The sequence below is a fragment of the Nicotiana attenuata genome, unplaced genomic scaffold (genome assembly GCF_001879085.1).
Source record: "Nicotiana attenuata strain UT unplaced genomic scaffold, NIATTr2, whole genome shotgun sequence".
Lineage (NCBI taxonomy): Eukaryota > Viridiplantae > Streptophyta > Magnoliopsida > Solanales > Solanaceae > Nicotiana > Nicotiana attenuata.
The window spans coordinates 22097-39780 of NW_017670968.1; positions in this window are offsets into that span (position 1 = coordinate 22097).

The following is a 17684-nucleotide window of genomic DNA, read 5'->3' on the forward strand; positions in this document are numbered from 1 at the left end:
TACTATAACTAATTTTTTGATTGACTTATTTTAATTATTTTTAAGTTAAAATAACTTTTAAGTGGTGTTTGGATAAAATAAAAAAGTACTTTTAAGTATTGTTTTTAAGCTAAAATGATAAAAATAAATCAAAAGCTAAAATTCTTTAACTTATGACTTTTAGCTTAAGAGTAAGTCAAAACAAGCCCATCCAAGCGGGCTCACAATATGAATCAACTTTGTTTGAGCAACTACTATTTTTTTAGTTTAATCATATTATATGAGGGGATTCATCGGTGACTAATGCATATTCAAGCTTAAACACTAAACCTGTACATTCACCTTTTTACCACACTACGATAATAAACAGCCAAGTTTATCACGGGGGAAGAATGTGTATTATTACTATAACTATCATTCATCTGGTCTTGAATTGGTTTGATCTTTTACAAAAATCAACTCCTCTAAATACTTAATAAATTTGGTTCTTGGATAATAAAGTATGATCCTTCTCTTAATTTCGCGTAGGGTTTTTTCCGAATTAAAAAAACAAGAAAGATAATAAGTATTTCATACAAAGAAGACTGTAACGAAATGGTGGTACCTTGAGCTCCCAAAGTAGTACATTGTTGTCAAAGTATTAAAGAAGTGCCAAGTCAGGATGAAGTTTCAGTATTTATAGTTTAGTCCTACTTTTTATGTTATTTTCATTAGTTACCCCACTAGGTAGTTCTTGCTTTTATACTATGTTAGACTCATTGTAGAACTTATGTTGAATGAAAATCAGAATTTTTATCTTTTAACTTCTTTTCTCTTTCTTTAAATTTCTCTTTCAAGTTTTCAATGGCGAATCACCATGGGATTCGCTACAATTGGTATCAGAGCCGACGATTCTCGGCTATTCATCAGTGTTAATGACAGAGTCCAGTGGAGGTTCGAATCAGTTGGAGCAACAGATTCAAGCTTTTATGGACAGATCGAACAAAAGATTGCAACATATTGAAGAATGGTATCAAAGTCGTTTCCGGACCTTCCATACTTCACAAAATCAGTATAACTTTCAAAGGTCGGAAAGTGAGCAGCGGGTTTCCGGCAACCCGTATGCATATCATCAGTATCCTGGTATTAATCCAAGTTTCTATCGAGATTCCTGTGGTAATTTTACTGGTGGATTCACTAACCCAACTGATAGAGGATTGAAATATCTCTATTCACCCACAAGTGTTTACTCTTACCAGGTTCCATATGCTTATCAGATTGACAATAACAATCCGAGTTTCTATTTCGTTCAATTCTATGATGGTTCGGTGGTGTCAATGACTGCCACTGGGTTAGATAGCTTACTGAACTTAGGTGCTAAGTATGTGGAGACTAATTGCTCACAGACGGATTTTCAATCACTTAAAGCACCTCTAAACTCAATGGGTGGAATCGAAATGGGTTATGATTATTTAGAGACTGGTCACCCTCCAATGGAAGATGGAGATTCAGTAATGGAACATATAGAAAACAAAGAACATCAGGTGTTTGACAAATTGCAACAGCCGTTGGCATTGTCGAACGCCACTACTGGTTTCCTGAAAGTTAAGGATGAAGATGTGGAGGAGAAAAAACAAGAGGAAGACCAGATGTTTGATGAAAGTTCTCGCACAAATAAAACTCTGGAAATTAGCCCTAATGAGATCAAAACTTGCGATGTAAGTCATGTGATTCCATTTTCCACCAACTACGTGCTTGTCTTTACCATTGAAGACCAAAATTCTTTGAAACTAGATAAGGAAGGTGAGGAAAAGCCATCAGCACTATAAAATGAAGGTGCTGAAGTTTCTGAAAAATAAGGTATGCAAGGTGTTTGATGAATGTCCTCAAAGGGACGAAGCTAAACTACAAGCTGAGTTTTGGTCAACCAGAAGAAAGAATGATGTTAGAAATACCGGAAATAGGGTACTTGAAGTTGTAAAGTTATCCATGGGAGATTCCTTAAAGAATTTTGATGTGAACAATGATGGGAATTTTACTTTACTTGAGTTAGGTCAGTTGCTGCAGGTTTTGTGCGTGAACACCAGTCATGATTCATCCAAAATTGTGGAATATTCCTTGTTTACTTTGCATTCCAATTTCTGTATGGTTGAAGATGTTTATCGTCTTTCTAGAAATCTTGGAATGTTGAATACACGATTGATTGTTTGCACTCAACAGTATCGAGAGTCACTATTTTATGGTACTTCGAGCAATCCCGTGTTTCTTTTCTTGAGTGGCTTACTTTGTTTCTGGTCCGGAATTTTTGTGGATATTTGTGGTTGGATAGGAGGTGGTGGAACACCATCTGCTGATTCCCTATGCACTGAAGGCCAACCAAATTTTCTTGCAAGTCATTTCAAGGGAAGTTTTCTATTAAAATGTTTCATGGCTCTCAATGGTGATATCAAGTGCGAACTTCCTGATGTTGGTTTTCCTGCTTTGGGAGATTAAGGAGTTGGTGTAATAGCTCCTAGGATGTTGAGACTTGCTTGTTGGATATGGGATTATCTAAGAAGTGGTGCATATGGTTTCCTGCTTCCGCTTTCTAGAGATGCTGATAGTTCCTCCACTGCTGCTATAGTTGGTTCAATGTGCTAGCTTCTTATAAAAGAAATTGCAAAGGGTAATGAGCAGGTAACAACAGATGCCTTTCTAATTGGCCATTACACTGATGGTCAATTTCAAACAGTTAGCAAAGAATTTGATAAACATATCATTAACACTGTATTTATGGGATCTGAAAATAGTTCAAAAACTACAATCACTCAGGCTAAGGTGTTGGTTAATAAGATTCCATTTGTTAGACCCCTTATGGATTGCAGTAAGAAAAGGTGGATAGAAAAGGATCAATACTTATTTGAAGTCTTGGAGAAATATTACGGAAGAAGGGAATATTGCGATGTTTGTTCATTGGTCTTTTGCGCACTAATATTTTATCCTCTTCTGAAGTATAGGATATTGATGCTTATCACTGATGATAGTGGAGCAACAGGTACTCAGCTGATGTTCTAAATGTTAATACCACAAAAGAGGGGGGGTGATTTGTGTGGTACCCAATTTTCAATCTAGAAGAACCTGGTTCTTCTAGGTGTACTTATTACTACTGTTTGAGGAATTAAAAGTACATAAAATAAAGAACACAGAGATTTTTACGTGGAAAACACCTGGCTCAAAAGGTGAAAAAACCACGACCTACTACTCAGTAGGATTTTCCCAAACTTCCACTAAAATCACTGAGCCAAAACAGCATTTACAAAACTCTTGTAAACCTAAGGACTAAACTCTAATCCCGTTGTGGCACACAGCCTCAGCTGTTGCGACAACTTCAAGTTAACTCTAACTTGAATACTCAAAGTACCTAATACAAATGCTTCTATGAAAGCTGAAAGGTACAAGTTTAAATCACCTACTACAATTGAACTAGAATAAAAGAAAGACACAATGGAATTGGTTCTTCTATCTTGTTCAAGTAGCTTCAGGAATGCACACTTGAATCTCACATAAATTGCTTGCCAAATTGCCTCGCTCTTTTGCTCTTAATTTAGTTTAACTTCTGCATTTGTGCAACCACTGTAAAAGAGAACAATCACTTTTATTTAACGAGTTAGTAGTTTGAGTTTGATTAAGACTCAATTGCTGATCTTCCATCGAAGTTGAGTCCTTGAACAACACAAACTCCAACCCTATCCTTTATCCGGATTGTGTTCTCTTCTCATAAGGAGACTTTCACTCCTATCCAGTATGCAACCTTTTCGATTAGTTCAGGAGATATTGCTGCTTGATCACTGAGACTTATCTCATTCACGTGCATCTCACATGTATAGGTTGATAAATACTGTGCCTCACATGATGGACCTGGTCCATGACTGAGTTCATTTGTCATTCTTCAAAACTTCACCTGAACTTGGGCCAACAAATTTCCCCTTTTTGATGATGACAAACTCTGTGCTTTTACTGATCAAAAAATCTGTAAGAACTCAGCTTAACCATCAACACAACTTAGAATTTTAACTTATCATCAAGGACCACGTTTAATTAGGTTATAGATATCACATTATTCAGAATAAAGAGTAAAGCACAATATCTCTTCTCCTTTTGGCATCATCGAAAAGTTGCATACCCAATGTGAATCCCAGATTTTAATAATTACTCATGGCCACTAAGGCAACTGCAAGTGAAAACATGAATCAAATTATCAATAATCAACAGACATATCGAACTATTAAGATCAAAAGTTGCATAGAACAAGAGAAACAACAGTAGTCATTGATAAGGATATGTTTCCACAAACAAACCACAAAAAGAAAGAAAAACTTCCAAAACATGAGCAAAAAGAACTGAAACATCCCTAAATCGGGTCACTGAGGTCGTTGGGGGTTACTAGACTTGATCTAAAGACAAGTGCTGGAAGGCGTAGGGCTTGGAAGAACTAGATGGTTGAGATTGGAGAAGGTTTAGCATATTCTGAAGCATTCCATCACTCTTCTCCTTTTCTTTTGCTAGCTCAGTTATAAGGCCATCTCTCTCGATCTCCAATTCAGCCACACGTGCCTTGAGCCTAGCAATTTCATCATCCTTAGTTCCACACTCCTGAACCAAGGCCTTAACCTTGCTATTGATAGGTGTCTTCAGAGATGAACCAGGTTCAACTGGGGTGGCATTGACTGGAGAGTCACAAGCTAGAAGAGTCTTGACGCCAAAATGATCCTTGCTTGATCCCATCTCCCATTTCTTCAAAGGCACATTCAGCCTGTCCAGAACAGTAGTCAATATGAACCCATATGGACTTGCATGAGCCTTGGAGCCATTGATGACCCTGTCTAGTAATTTGACAATAAAAGCAGGCCAATTGATCTGCATTCCTCTCACAAGGCACTCCATAAGAACCAGGTCCATGTAGTTGGCAGTGTGCCTTCTCTCCTGTCTGGGCAGTAGACACTTGTTGACAAACTCAAACAGGACCTTGTGCTCAGGCCTCATCTCACTTTTCTGCACAAACCTGGCTTCAGGCACATCTTCAGCAGCTTTAGCATCACAGAAATTCCGAGTGATTAGTAGGGAGAGAATCCAGACATGGCCACCTTTGCCTTGTATAATCATCATACCCTTCATTAGGTATGTCCAGAATCTCACCAAGTTTGAGTGCATCAAACTCCACTTTTACTCCTTTCACCAGGCCGGTGACTACCCCATTCTTCATAGTGGCATTTGCCATAAACTCAATCAGTTCCTTCCTGGCCAGCCTTCCATCCATTTCCAGGACCATGTCCTTCCACCCTTGTGCAGTAAGAGCATCCACCAACCTCCTCATTCCTGGTTCATCCAGGTCTTTCAGCAGCCTTCCTTTCAAAAAAATTCTTTTGCCAAAGATGGCAAACCTGTCTTGTTCTTTCTCAGATTCTTCCTCTTCTTCTTCACCACTCCATTCTTCATCTTCCTCAGTAAATTTCACCTGTTTGCCTTTCACTGCAGATCTTGTTCTCTTGGCTAAAGAGGGTTCAGCAGGTACAGGTACAGAGGAAGACTTCTTTGAAGAAGTCTTGGTTCTTTTTGATTTGGGTGTTGGAACCTCTTCAGTTGTTCCTCTTTCTTGATGGACCAGTTCCATCTCCTCTTCTTCTTCTACTACTTCAGAGCTTTCTACAACCTTTGCTTTTCCCTTCTCCCTCTTTTTCTTCCTGCTTTCTTCCAGAGCTTTCTGTAACTCTGCTTCACTTTGCTTGACCCTGCTTCTAGTAGCTCTTCCCTTAGGCACTGAAGGGACAGTAGGTTTTGGGGATGAAGTTTTGCTTTTCTTGGTTGGCTTCGAAGCAGTTGGAGCCTTTTGTGAAGAAGCTTTTCGGTTCTTTGGATCATAACTAGCCCCAACCCTCTTCAGAAGATCAGCCAGGGTTTCCTCAGCTGATGAAACAGGTTCTTCTTGTTGCTTGTTTAGATGAACAAGCCCTTCAGCCGCCTCCCCAGAACCACTTCCCCCTGACTTGATGCCACTTTTTTTAATACTCCCACAGATAGCAAGAACTTTTTCTTTCCCATTACCCCTCTCATCACCACTTGCTCCCTCTCTCTCTCTCTTTTCCTTTCTTTTTACCTCCACTCCTACTTGATTCAGCCACCTTTACATCTTTAATAGGACCAACTAGAACAAACCTATTTTCAATGCTTTCAACTACAGTAGAAGATACCACACAAGAACTTACCTCACCAGGGATTTCTTGAATTTTCTCAGTGTCAGAAGACCCATGTTCTTCACCTTCACTGGCAGAAATAAAAGCTTCAGACTTAGAGTTGGAGTCAGATTCATGAGCAGGGCTTTCTTTCTTTTGGCTAGCCTTCAGTCTCTCATTTAGAACTTTCCTTAGGGCTCCAAATACTACAGTTTTTCTAGCCAACATTTTCTGCCTACGCAACCTAGGTTTTAAAGATTCACTAGGAGGAGTAGATGAGGATGTGTTAGAGGGGGATGCTGGTGGGGGATTGCCAGGATTATCTTGGGGGTTAGACATGGTTCTTCGACTATGGAAGTGTTTTGGGAATTTCTGAGAAGAAAGGCAATTTGGGATTTCTGGGGAAGAAAATCAATTAGAACTGGAGATTTAATTTTTGACGGTTATGGGATTATGAAGAAGAGGTGTGGTATGTATTTAAAGGCAATTAGTCATAGGTGCAGTAACGAAAGCCTTTTCAGAGGTCAAATAGAGGTCTAATCAAAGTGTAATTCCAGTCACTTAGTAATTATTAGGCGTCGCTAGATTTTAGGCAAAAATCCCGGTTTTTAGAGTTTTAGGAGAACGAAACTGGTTCAATGCTCAACGGATAGAATTTCTGGGAATTCGACAAATGTAGAACTTCTGCTCATGATTGGATAATTAATCTTTCTAATTGTGCAGAGTATAGAAAACATACCTGAGCTTTCATATGAACACATGCTGATGAACCAGGTTCTTCATATAGAATTCTCTTGAACATGCCTCAAATGCCATAATAGAAAAACTTTGTAAGAGATCAGTGAGTCATATATACACATGTCACAGGAGTATACTAATTAAAGTATGAAACTGAGTAAGAATTGATCTAGATATTTACACAGAGTTAGAACTCCTAACCAAAATACAATTTTTTTTCATTTTTTTCCATATATTTTTTTTCATTGTGCATTCTGAACTGGACCTATTAGGTGATCTTAATCATCCCTGATTCCAACGTGTTCCTCTCAAAGTTTTCTCTACTCAGTGTTTTAGTGAAGATGTCAGCTATTTGTCCGTAGCACATAATTCTATTGAAATTAATTCTTTCTCATAGTTATCTCTTAAGAAGTGGTGTCTAACATCTATGTGCTTAGTCCTCTCATGATGAACAGGGTTCTTTGTCATACTTATAGCACTAGTGTTATCACAGAATATTGGAATACATCCCACTTCAATTCCAAAATCTACCAACTGTTGTTTGATCCATAGTAATTGAGCACAACAAGAAGCAGCAACAACATACTCAGCTTCAGCAGTAGATAGGGCCACTGAGTTTTGCTTTTTGGTAGCCCATGACACAAGACATGAACCAAGGAAGTGTGTCATACCTGAGGTGCTCTTCCTATCCACTAGAAAACCTGCATAATCAGCATCAGCATATCCAACTAAATTGAAATTGCTACCTTTGGAATACCAAAGACACATATCAGTGGTGCCTTTCAGATATCTTAGTATCCTCTTGACAGCAATCAAGTGAGACTCTTTTGGATTTGCTTGAAAACGAGCACAAAGCCCTACACTGAACACAATGTCAGGTCTGCTGGCAGTAAGATACAGGAGTAAACCAATCATACCCCTATACAACTTTTGATCAACTGATGAACCAAGTTCATCAATATCTAATTTAGTGGCAGTTGCAATGGGTGTGTCTATTTCTTTAGATTCCTCCATTTTAAACTTTTTGATTAGCTCTTTTGTATACTTCTGCTGATGGATCATGGTTCCATTTGGACTTTGTTTGATTTGCAAGCCTAAGAAGAAGTTAGGCTCACCCATCATGCTCATTTCAAACTCACTTCCCATTAATTTTGCAAAGTCCTTACTTAGTTTATCAGTGCTGGCCCCAAAGATTATGTCATCAACATATATTTGTACAACAAGGAGATCCTTACCTTTTTTCCTTAAGAATAAGGTACTATCTATTTTACCTATTTTGTACCCATGCTCTAGCAGGAATTTGGACAATCTTTCATACCATGCTCTTGGGGCCTGCTTGAGTCCATAGAGGGCCTTGTCTAACTTGTACACATGCTCAGGACATTCCTTGGTTTCAAACCCTGAAGGTTGTTTTACAAACACTTCTTCTTTCAGGTAACCATTCAGTAAGGCACTTTTAACATCCATTTGATGAAGAGTGAATTCCATGTGTGCTGCAAAGGCTATGAGAAGTCCGATTGCCTCTAGTCTTGCAATTGGAGCAAAAGTCTCATCATAGTCTATGCCCTCCTCTTGGCTGTAACCTTGGACCACCAATCTTGCCTTGTTTCTTGTAACTGTTCCATCTTCATCAAGTTTGTTTCTGAAGACCCATTTTGTACCAATGACTGATCTGTCCTTGGGTCTTGGAACTATATGCCAAACTTGACTTCTTTCAAACTAGTTGAGTTCATCCTGCATTGCATTTACCCAATCTGCATCCTGCAAAGCTTCAACAACATTTTTAGGTTCAATAATAGATAGAAAAGCATCAAAAGCACACAGATTCTTTAATTGTGATCTAGTTTTAACTCCATATGTTGGATCAGTGATAATGTTCTCAATAGGATGAGAACTTTGATACTTGTGAGGTTTCACAACCAACTGGTTTCTGCTAGATGTTTCTCCCATGTTCTGTTGTTGAAGAATAGGGTTATGAACAGGTTCCTTTAAGGGATTTATTTCAGTTCCTTTTTGATTAGTTCCCCCTGTCAGGTTGCCCTGTATGGAAGAACCTATTCCATCACCTGTTCCTTCTGTTGGTGCCACTTTGACCTGAGTTGATGCTTCAGTCAAGTCCTTTACCAATCCAATGGCTTCATCTTCATGTTCCTGTCTCTCAGAAAGAATGTTAGTTTCATCAAATACTACATGCACACTTTCTTCTACATACAAAGTTCTTTTGTTAAACACTTTATATGCTTTGCTATGTGAAGAATATCCCAAGAATACTCCCTCATCACTTCTGGGATCAAATTTACCTAGGGAGTCTTTTCCATTGTTGTGCACATAGCACTTACAACCAAATGCCCTAAGATGGGATATATTTGGTTTTCTCTCTTTAAGTAACTCATAGGGAGTCTTCTCTACAAGAGGTCTAGTCATGCATCTATTGATTATGTAACATGCAGTGTTTAGAGCTGTCACACCTCCTTTTTTACACACCACCCCGAGAGATAGTATATAAGGGAGTTTTTCCACTTTAAGTGACATTATTCGAAATGAGATTATTTATTTGTTCAGAGTCGCCACTTGGGATAGTTTATTTTGGTGTCCCAAGTCACCGGTTTATTTTGAATCCCAAATCGAGGAAAATTCGACTTTCCTTGTGAAGTCTGCGAACTAGAAATTCTGACTAAGGAATTCTATTAACCCGGGGGAAGGTGTTAGGCACCCACGGATTCCGTGGTTCTAGCACGGTCGCTTAAACTATTACAATTGGCCTATTATCTGATTTTAATACATGTTTTAGCCTATGGTGCAGTTTTAAATTATTTACCGCTTTTAATTAATTTTAAGGAAGATTGAACATCGTCCAAAACATGTCTTTGGATCGCGTCACATGAAATGCACCCGCAATCCGAAACACATCTTATTCAACGTTTTAGGATTTGGATTTGGGTCACATGAAATGCACACCCGCATTTAGGAAGGTAGTATTATTAAATAACGCGCCTAAAGCAACTAACGCGTTGTTACCTTTGCGAGGGCCATGAAAATTCGCTAAATGGCACGCCTCAAGTTCTAAGTATTTTTAGAAGAAACAGTTAAATGAGGGCCACGCGTTTGAGGTTTTATCCGGCACGGTGCACCTCAATTCTATTTTAAAAGGATATTCAACCTAAAATTCGGAGGGCCATAGGTTGTTTGTTATCTAATTACGGCTCACCTCAAATTAACTATAAGGACTACCAGGATCCACTGATTAAATCAAGCTTAAAGAAATTACAGTTACTTTTAAACTAAGTGCGAACCTAAAGTGTCGCTCAATGGTCCAGTAAAGAGAAATGCCTGATACGTCATTTATTCAAAACCACGCCTGGGCCTGGCAGCAGGCCCAGCAATTACTGGACATCTCCACCTTGAAGCAGCAAACTCCCTCTTATCTCATAATAACTTCGACATTCAGGCCCATAAGAGGTCCAAACTCTACAAAATGCAGGCTGAAGGTAGAAGACCCAGAATCGAGCCCAAATGGACACAAAGGGACATACAAACCAAAGAATTATGCCAAATAAACTTGATCATCAACATCTAACAGCTTGATATGCAGGAAATATTAAATGCTTCACAAATCATCTTGCATTCATGCCTTGCTATCAAACTCCAATTTTTGTGTTGAACACTGATTTCATTAAAATAAAGCATACCCTTGAAACTCAACGCTTAATGCAAACTCTAATTACAGAACATCAGATGAAAGCCCATAATGGATTGATCTTATGAAACCCTTCAACATTAAACTCCTGGATTCCTCTTCACTAGTATTCATGTACCAATTTTACACACACAGACATATTTAAACATGGAACAACTAAACCAACATATGCTGAATCTTCATGCATCAAACTTCAAATATTGCACATAATCACTATTGCAGAAGAAATTGTTTAATCCTTTTCAAAGAGAATTCTACAGCATATCCCACAGTCTATACACACAATAGATTTTAACCATTTTAGCTTAACTTTGAAATAACCTAGACCTCTTTAATTACTTAATGAACAATTAGTATCTAATGCATGCCTATGACTCCATTTAATTGCAGCTAAATATGTCGTGATAGTCCAGGCAAATTACACAACTGAGAGAAATCCAATACAGTTAACATCATCTAACAAGCAGGATATAACTACTGGCTCTGTTACATCAGTTATATAAAGTTTTGAATCAAAGAACTGATGCTAGGCTTCAAACTCCTGTTTTTCCATTTTTCATTATTCAAATTTTCATTACATAATCAGCATGGTTACAAAATTGTGTACCTGAATATGGCCAAACAGAATTAGAAATTGAATCAGAGGTTCAGCAAAGCAGAACATGATCAGCAGGTAAACAACCAGTTTTAACCCAGAAAGTGAAGCAAAATAGTCTAGAAAATCAACTCCAAACCCAGCAATGAACCAGAAGACCTCAACTAGACTCGATTTCAATTCATTTCAGCTATCAGCTACCCAAAATTGTTTCAACACTAGGAGAAATTTCAGAAATCACCAACAGGACTCAATGAAACAGTATTTTTCCTAGAGTTTTCAGTCGTTTGGATTTTTAGGACTTTTAGCTCTTAGAAATCTTTTCTCTGTATTTTCAGCTCTTGGATCTCTAAGGTCTTCCTTGCAAGGCAAGGTGAAGTTCCTTTATAGGCAAGCAAATAGGGCAAACTTCAGATTTTTATTTTGCACTGTAGCCCCCCCCCCCCCCAATTTCATTTTTTGCCAATTAATCCCTCACTTTCTCACTTGATACCCAAGCTAAGGCCTAGAATTTTATAGAAAACCCCTACTAGAAGCTTCTAAATCAATTACCCAAGATTCCCTCCTATCCCCATTTTCTAAACTACCTAAATTACCCCCCAAGTGTCCTGTTTTTACCTTCTACTCAGTGGGCTATGGATCAGTTTGACCCTGGGTTGAATTCTTTATACAACCAGCCCAAGACTGGACTTAAAGGCATACACCTCGAGCCCAAAAGTAATCAAACAAAAATCTGGATTAAAAAATAATGAAAGCAAGAAGAAACAGAAGCAAGTCGAGCAAAATTTTCATGAAGTCCAATTAATGCAACTAACAATTAATAAACTGAAAACTAAATTACTAACAGATTATTGGCCCTAATCAAAAAAAAGGAAAACTAATATGCAAGGTAAAGGAAGGTTCTGAAATTGGGGAAAGCAAAGGGGCCAAACGAAAATGAGAAGAGGTGACAGGGGAGGAACAAAAATGAAAGGAAGGTAAGGAAAAACTCAATAAAAGGAACAGAAAAAGGAAGTACCTACAGTGGTTCGAGCACATGGAGAAAGGAATCTGAATCTTCAATTTTCGCGGATTTGTGGCCGACTATGATATTAATCATGTGTTCTTGATAAGAACACACGAATAACATCACAATAAACCTAAATAAACAAAACTTGAGTCCATAACTTTTGAAAATTAGGGTTCAATCCTTCGATCTAAGATTCGAAGGATTCGGGAGTGATTTGAGGGAAATGGAACTGGTATTTGAAATGAGGATAGGGACGGGGTCCTAGGGTGTTAATTTGGGGCTATTTGGGTGGTGGCGCCGCCGACCGCGACGGAGGATTCAAGGGCAGCGCCCTAGGGTTTGGATATTTTGTCGGTTTTCAGTGAGATTCGAGGGGAGCGGGTGGTGGCATGGGTATGAGGGGGAGGAGGTGATGCTTTGGTGCGATTTTGGTGGTCATCGGAGACCTGCCGCCGTCATGGGGCGATTTCCGGCGGCGGCGGAGGTGGCGTTACTGGTGAGGGTTTGGAGACGAGGAAGGGGTAGGGGAGGGTTTGTTCGGACATATATATATTAAAGACCTGCCCAGTTCCCATCCATTGGATGAAGAAAATCAAGGGCCGTGATTAAACTTCGAGGAAACGGGGTCGTTTGGTGGGGTGTGGCGGCTGGACCGGGTAAGAGGTGTACTTGGGCTGGGTTTTGAGGGGTTTTGGACGGGTTCAGGTTTCGGCCAGCCCAAATTCGGGCATCTTTATTAAAAACTCAATTTCTTTTTAATTTCCTTTTCTTTTTCTTTTCAAATTAAAACTAAAAACCTAAATTAACTCTTAAAAACTAAATTAACCTACCAAATTATATTAGGCTCTAATTAACAATCAACACAATTAATTAAATACCAAATTAAGAAAAACTAACAAACATCAAAGCTAAAAATTAAGCAATATAAAAAGTAAATCATTTTTTTTTTGATTTTTCTATTTTGTAAAGCCCTAATTACTAATTAATCTAAAAATATGTAAAGTTAAATCCTAAATGCAAATGCAATATATATTTTTGTATTTTTTGTGAATTATATAAATTAAAATGCACACAAAATGCAAACAAACACGAAAACTATGTAATTAATTCCTAAAAATCAAGTAATTAAAGGGAAAAATCCTAATTTTAGGAATTCTGTAGGAGTAAATCATGCGAGGCAAAAATCACGTGCTCACAACAGCCTCTCCCCAGAAGCTGTGAGGCAGTTTACTAGAAAGTAGCATGGTCCTAGCCATGTCCTCAAGGGTCCTGTTCTTTCTTTCAACTACTCCATTTTGCTGAGGAGTCCTAGGGGCAGAGAAGTTATGATCTATACCATTTTCATCACAGTATTCAGCAAACTTTGCATTTTCAAATTCAGTTCCAAGATCAGACTAATAGATGCAAGTTGATTTCCTAACTGTTTCTGAGTTTTTCTAACAAAGGTAGTAATCATATCAAATGCTTCATCTTTAGATGTTAGAAATAATACCCAGGTAAATCTAGAATAATCATCAACAAGTACCATTACATATTTCTTTCCACCTCTGCTCATTGTTCTTATTGGACCACAAAGATCCATATGAACCAGTTCCAACGACTTGGACGTGCTTACCATTTTCTTGGTTTTGAAAGATGATCTTACCTGCTTCCCCCTTGCACATTCCTCACAAATTTTGTCTTCCTTGAACTTGATGTTGGGTAACCCTATCACCAAGTCCTTGGAGACTAATTTGTTTAGCTGATTCAGACTTGCATGACCAAGTCTTTTGTGCCATAGGAGGGGATCATTAACCAACACACTTAGGCAAGTGAGTTCATTTTCTGACAGAGTGGACAAATCTACAGTGTAAATATTGTTAACTCTTTTTCCCTGCAAAACAATCATGTCAGTGGTAAGGTTAATCACAAAGCACTTGGTAGAGGTGAAAGCTACAAGATTACCTCTGTCACACAGTTGTGACACACTTATTAGGTTATATTTCAAGCCATCTATCAAGTAGACATTCTCTATGGAATGAGAATCTGTCTTACCTACCTTTCCAACCCCAATGATCTCACCTTTCTTTCCATTACCAAAGGAGACATTACCTCCTTTTAAGTTCTCAAGTGAAAGGAACTGGTCCTTGCTCCCAGTCATATGTTTTGAGCAACCACTATCCATATACCATATTTGGCTGCTTCCTTTCACTTGGACCTACAAAAGAAATCAGGTGTTAGTTTTAGGAACCCAAACTAGTTTGGGTCCCTTTCTATAGGCAAAAGGATGAATCAAATTCCTTCTTGCCCACCCAGGCAGCTTACTTTTCTCTTGAACAAAAGCTTTGTTCTTTTGACTGGCCTTTACTTTCGCATTACATTCATTTTTATAATGGCCAGTCTTGCCACAGTGTGTGCACATTTTATTCTCAGGAAGTGTGAGGTACTTGCTTTTAGGGTCCCACTTTGGTGCTTGAGTCCCATAGCCAAGTCCTCTTTTGTTGCTACTGTGATGCTCTTGCAACCAAGAGAGTGCATCAGAGGCCTTGTTCTATTTGCAAGTTCTTTCTAGTTCATGTTTCACTTTTCCTAGATCTTCTTTTAGGTCTTTAATCAATTCATCCTTCTTATATAATTCTTCCTTCATTTTCCTTAAGTTTTCCGCTAGAGTGAGATAGGTGAGATCAGCTTTCTTCTTTCCTGTTCCTAGTTTCAGTTTTAGGTTTTCAGACCTAAGTTCTAGGACACTAGTGTCAAGTTCAAGAACCTGGTTCTTCAACTCAGCATTTTTGCAATCACTCTCATTAGCCCTAGACTCTAGACTTTTGCATTTTGCTTTTAGAATCACACATTCCCTAGACAGATCTTCCTTTTCATTGTTGATTATTTCAGACTCATCAATGAAGTCTAGTAACAACTCAGATAACCTTTCTTTAGACAGAAATTTAATCTTGTCTTTGAGATGAAGAATACTTACCTCTTGTTGAAGGTTGTACCTCTTGAATAACCCTTTCCTCTCATCAGGTACTTTTTGAAATCTCTAGTGATCATAGCCATCTCATCATCCTCCAGATTTGAACCTTCAGCAATTCTGAGAGCTAGACTTCTCTCCTTCTTGGGTGTATCCATCTTCATAGTTTGCCTTCTCAGTTCATAAGCAGTAAGGTTTCCAATCAGCTCATCCAGCTTGAGGGTAGCAATATTCTTAGATTCTTGAATAGCAGTGATTTTGCTTTCCCATGAAACTGGTAGAACCCTTGTCAAGATTTTCTCAACCTTGTCTTCTTCAAGGTTAATTCTTCCAAGAGATTTAAGTTCATTTGTCAGTGTAGTGAACCTAGTATACATCTTATGGATAGTTTCTCCTTCCTTCATAGTAAAATTTTCATATTGAGAATACAGCAGTATTCCTCTCGACCTCTTCACTTGAGGTGTTCCTTCATGAGCCACTTGCAAGGTGTCCCAGATTTCCTTAGCAGTGGTACAGCTTTGGATTCTGCTGTATTCATCAAGACCTAGTCCACACACAAGCCATTTCTTGGCTTTAGCATTTTTTCCCCACTTCCTCAGGTCTTCAGCAGTGCAGTCAGCCCTTGTCTTTGGCACATCAACTCCTTCAACATTCTTCTTTGTGGTTGCTAGGGGACCATCAGTGACTATGTCCCAGAGTTCATAGTCTTCCCCTATGATGTGATCTCTCATCCTGTTCTTCCACCAAGAATAGTACTGACCATTGAAAAGTGGAGGCCTAGCATTGGATTGCCCTTCCCAATTCCCAGGTGGTGCACTCATGTTGATCTTCTCCTAAGGTGGTAGCTTCTTCAAAGATAACCCTCTCTGATACCAATTGATGTTCTAAACGTTAATACCACACAAGAGGGGGGTGATTTGTGTGGTACCCAATTTTCGATCTAGAAGAACCTGGTTCTTCTAGGTGTACTTATTACTACTGTTTGCGGAATTAAAAGTACATAAAATAAAGAACACAGAGATTTTTACGTGGAAAACACCTGGCTCAAAAGGTGAAAAAACCACGACCTACTACTCAGTAGGATTTTCCCAAACTTCCACTAAAATCACTGAGCCAAAACAGCATTTAAAAAACTCTTGTAAACCTAAGGATTAAACTCTAATCCCGTTGTGGCACACAGCCTCAGCTGTTGCGACAACTTCAAGTTAACTCTAACTTGAATACTCAAAGTACCTAATACAAATGCTTCTATGAAAGCTGAAAGGTACAAGTTTATATCACCTACTACAATTGAACTAGAATAAAAGAAAGACACAATGGAATTGGTTCTTCTATCTTGTTCAAGTAGCTTCAGGAATGCACACTTGAATCTCACATAAATTGCTTGCAAAATTGCCTCGCTCTTTTGCTCTCAATTTAGTTTAACTTCTGCGTTTGTGCAACCACTGTAAAAGAGAACAATAACTGTTATTTAATGAGTTAGTAATTTGAGTTTGATTAAGACTCAATTGCTGATCTTCCATCGAAGTTGAGTCCTTGAACAACACAAACTCCAACCCTATCCTTTATCCGGATTGTGTTCTCTTCTCATAAGGAGACTTTCACTCCTTATCCAATATGCAACCTTTTCGATTAGTTCAGGAGATATTGCTGCTTGATCACTGAGACTTATCTCCTTCACGTGCATCTCACATGTATAGGTTGATAAATGCTGTGCCTCACATGATGGACCTGGTCCATGACTGAGTTCATTTGTCATTCTTCAAAACTTCACCTGAACTTGGGCCAACATCAGCCAAGTAGAGTATCTGTTGAAACATGGGAGTTGGAACTTGTCTTTATGCGTAAACAATTTGAAGGCTCAAATGCTCTTAGCTTCTTCTGGCAAGTCCCTCATTGTGTTGTAATAGGAGCTACAGATATGTTCTTGTGTGTCACTTTATTGTGGTCCATCTCACAAGTGTCTGATTGGATTAAGGGCATTGGGAATGCATTATCCATATCACTGCTGAGCTATTTGAGATATGAGGCTTTATTATCATTGGAGGGAATAGGAAGTTCCATGGTTGAGCAATGGTGTAAGAAGTTGGTGGGTGAACTTTTCCATGTTCCTAATTCATTTACTATTATGGCGTTGTTGTCCATTGAAATTGAATGGAGCGACATGATGTTTCCATTACTGTCAAGGGAATCACTTTATTCAAGGTTATGGTACAAACCCGAGACATGGTGGTGCAATCCAGATACTATGCTATCAGTGCCAGGGAACTACTATACAATTGATATTGTGGGTCATCCAAATAGGAGCAATGAAATAGTAATGGTTGTGTTTGTCATTCAGTTAGTTGGGCTCTTAAGTTTACTGCACTATGACAGACACAGAGTGGATTGGCTGTTTATTTTGATTGTGGTTCTTTGGTTTCATTAGGGGTGTTCGTAAAAACCCGAAAAACCAAACCAAACCAAAAACCAAACCAAACCGACCAAAAAAATCGATACTTTTTGGTTTGGTTTGGTTTTGAATTTTA